This window comes from Poecilia latipinna, unplaced genomic scaffold, assembly GCF_001443285.1.
Source record: "Poecilia latipinna isolate Pla-1442-1.1 unplaced genomic scaffold, P_latipinna-1.0 Scaffold590, whole genome shotgun sequence".
In the NCBI taxonomy this organism is placed as follows: domain Eukaryota; kingdom Metazoa; phylum Chordata; class Actinopteri; order Cyprinodontiformes; family Poeciliidae; genus Poecilia; species Poecilia latipinna.
In genome coordinates, this window is record NW_015113206.1 from 22,135 (window position 1) to 26,037 (window position 3,903).

The window sequence follows — 3,903 nt, forward strand, 5'->3', positions numbered from 1 at the left end:
AGTATTATTGACAAAGCATTATGTTATTGACAGCTTTTATACGCAAGAATTGATGGTCTCAGATTTTGACTTTTCGTTCCACAGTTCTGCCTTCGGGCAAAAATAAATGCAAAGTGGCTGTAGAATCAGCGTGTCTGTTGCGTGATTGAGAATGAATCAGTAAAACGAATCCTCGGAGGAGTTCCGTCTGACTGAATTCTGACTGAGTCTCAAAGCAGAGCTGAGAGTCAGATGATTTTTCTTTGGGGGAGACGGGCCGGCAACTTGATGGATTTCCCCACTTTGGAGCGACGCCAAAAAAAAAAAAGAAGAAGAAGGACTTCTTCAGCGAGCGACCAGCAACTGTCATTGTGGCGTCAAACGAAAGAAGCGTGTGATTAAATTCATAATGTGTTTGTGAGCTCATGGAGACGAGGACGGGAAGCAGAAACAGATTACACAGAGCCGTGCGCCGGCCATTCTGGAGGCTCGGTGAGCCACCACGACACATTCAGGCATTAAAAACTGCAGTTTGTTAAAGCGGTGCTGTTCTGTGTTGAAAATCAACCGAATACTATAATAAGCAACAGAAAACATTGAAGCAAAATAGTGTGAAACTTTTTTCATGTAACCTATTAAAAAATTACTCAAATTACTAGACAGTTTATCAAGGTATATACAAAATAAGTGATTGCAACATTCTAGGATCATATGGAAGGAAAATAATGCGTTTGGTCACGCAACGATTTTTTTAAACCAAGCAATGAAACAAGTAAACCTTAAGACCCTTAAATTTAAAAGAGAATAATATTAAAATATCAGATGAGTTCTTCTTCTAAGTTGTGTTTTGCAACCCTTAAATGTGTCGTACACATTTATTCCCCTTTCAAAATAAACGCGAGTCGTGATGTTTAGTCATTTTAGTCAAATTCAAAGATCAGTTTTATCAGTGTGTAGATGAATAGAATAACTGAGTGGAGGATCATTTTTAATATATAAGCTTATTTGACATCCTTGTATAAATTCAGCTCCTGCAGCACAACCAGCCTCTCAGCAGCATCGCTGGCTTCAGTCCAAACAGCAAGATGGCGGCTAAACCCTCCTGCTTCTGGAAACTTCAGTCGCTTGTTTTTTTAGAAATCAGTGCCTCTTTCTCTTTTTCACTTGGGTAATGCACAGGTGTGAGACTAGTGCCGTCTATTGAGCGTTTGAGGTAAAAACAAGCGACAAGTAAAAACATCCATCCATCCATCCATCATCTTCAGTTTTAATCCCAGGTCAAGTATTCCCAGGCCAGCTGACTTACTTAAACGGAGCAAAACAAGAAGCCCAAACACGACAGAATAAAGAGGAAAACTTTTAATTGGAAACTGTAAAGTTTGGTCGGCTTGCTGTGGTTCCTCTTCAAGACGGCCCTTTTTCAGAATTTGATGTTTAAACGTCTTTCAAACGCCGGCGAAATCTTGACTAGAACAATATCTCAGGGCTAAATTATCCTTTGGAAGAAAAAAAAGATAAGAAGCTCATTTCTTTTTCTCAATCTCAGTCCTTTTATCTTTCTTGTTTTGTTTTTAGAAAACCTTTCCAGGCTCTGTAAGTCTGATCTTTGATGCAGCGATCAAAGCCGTTTCGTCTCGCAGAGCTTCTCCAACTCCGCTCTTGCCTACAAAAGTTATTTCTTCTGCCGATCTGAACTTTCGACGCGGTCTCCATTTTGCTAAACCTTTGTTGTCCCCTCCGTGTGGTCTCGTGTCTCTCTGCAGATGATGAAGAGAGTGTGACCACAGGAGTTTTGGCTCTGAGGTTGACTCAGACTAATCAACAAGTTTAAAATCCATCCGGCAGTTTTCACCCAGATAGAGAGAGAGAGAAAGAAAGAGAGAGAGAGAGAGAGAGGACACAGCGGCACGAGGGGTTTAGTTAATGGATCGCCAGCTCTGTGGAAGACCTGGCGGAGAAAAAAAGAAAGGTGGGAGAGCGACCTGTTGTTCACTGGGAGCAGACTGACAGGAAACAGACTACTAAGTGACACCGTGGGCCGGCGGTGGGTGTGAGGCTGAGCCTGACCCCTTTATCAGGAAACAGCACTGAGCTGCCGAGTCCAGACTGCCGCAGCACAAATCACGCAGCCGCCTGGCAGTAAAAGAATGGAATCCAGCACGAGCTTGAATTCACACAGCCAGCCAAATGACAGTCTGGTGGAGAGAAAATAACGGCTTTCAGATCAGTATCGCTCATATCAGTCGATAAACATAACGGGTTTTCACCTGTGCCATCAAATTTTCTATTGCACAGGAGTAGAAGAAATATAAAAAAAAAAAAAGAGAGAGAGAGCGAGAGCTTTAAGCTGGCTGGCTCAAGATGAGTTTTTCCTTCTTTTTTTTTTTTTTCACCTCCAACTGTTGGCAGGCGGCTAACCTGAAGAAAAACAAATCATAACCTACCCCGGCGCCAAATGACAGCTGAATCTTTCATCATAGTGTCGTGGCAAGGTGGCAAACGGCCACCAAAAAAAACCAACAGGTGTGTTTCAAAAAGCTCAACATGAAGAAAAAATTACTTTTAAAAAAGGTACATACACTGCATGTGTGGGGTCAGCTTTGTAATGATATAATGTATGATACTTTGTGAATAATAATACATCAGTTTCACACGCAGCTCATGTGCAAGACCAAAACCAGCAGAAGACTAGCTAACACATGGGAGTGGTGGGGGAATGAGGAAAGATCCCGGGTTGGGATTCAACTACACATTTCAGATTGACCTTTAATTGAGACCAGCAGTGTGTGATAATCATCCTGTCTAATCAGCATCTTGATACACCACACCTGTAAAGAGGGACGGAGGGAAAGAAGTCCTCTCTCACTCGGATTTAGACAGATTTATGAACAATATATGAGAGAAACAGGTCTATTATTTATGCAGAAAAAGGTTTGGATGTTTGAGTTCGGCTCATAACCAAAAGAAAAAAGGGAACAAAAACAAAAGCGTTTATATTTTAGTTCACTGTTCGTAGGCTGATGATTTATTGCTTCTATTTCGAACCTCCGTGTTTCCTCTAAGGCTGTGTTATTACTCACCTCTTTTTTTTTTTTTTGGGGTTACATTATAGGTTAAAGTTTGAATCCAGTTGCAAAAAAAAAAGATTAAAATGTTCTCCTGTTATTAATGACTGACGTCTACATAATTAAACACAGCGAGTATATTTGACAAGCCTTACAAATGCATGTACAAGTCAAATATTATTGTAATGAAGTCAGGAAAACCTAACAGGCATGTTTTCCGACCGTGGGAGGACGTCAGAGCACGCAGCACGTTCACGGTGGGAAATGAACTGTGCCACCACGCAGCCCTACAAACCTTTATACGACTATACAATCCATGGTGAGGACCTGAAAGCTCTTCTTTAAGTTGTTGGGCTCTACGTTTAAAAAAAAAAAAAAGTTGGTCACCACCACATTCTCGCCTTCTTTGATACAATCACACACCTCGGAGTATAGCTGTAACTTTTTGTTAGTCGGTACGCCGCCACACCGGCTGGTTGTTTTCCTGTTTGGCAGTCGGTTCTCTCACACAGCTGGGCGATGGGGGGGGAGGGTAGCGGAGGTCGGGGGGGACAGTTCATGTGTCGTACCATCACACCTTTGACAGCTGGAAATTCTCCCACCGACTTCTGTCTTCTTTTCTTTAAATAGCAGCTCTCTGCCATAGAATTGCTCTGTGTTGGAGGTGCAGCGAGGTGAATTTCTTTTTTCTTTTTTTGGACAGGGCCAGACTTGTGGCTGACTGCGGGCTCGGTTCTGTCTGCCGGAGCACACAACCCGCTCCAGCTGGGGGTTTTCTTCCTCATACTGCATTCTGGTAAGGCCGTCACTATAACTTAAGATGTCAGCATTATTGTGTAAATGGCTCTCTAATGGCTCT

At 42.4% G+C, this 3,903-nt stretch overlaps 1 long non-coding RNA gene across 1 annotated transcript; it reads right to left on the reverse strand.

Annotated features, from left to right (window-relative positions):
* Window positions 1-1,323: 1,323 nt before the first annotated feature.
* Window positions 1,324-2,701, reverse strand: LOC106953592 (uncharacterized). The gene is made up of 2 exons (XR_001426224.1): window positions 2,424-2,701; window positions 1,324-2,174 (listed from the first exon to the last, which is right to left on the reverse strand). It is a non-coding gene; the product is annotated as an uncharacterized LOC106953592 (long non-coding RNA).
* Window positions 2,702-3,903: the final 1,202 nt, after the last annotated feature.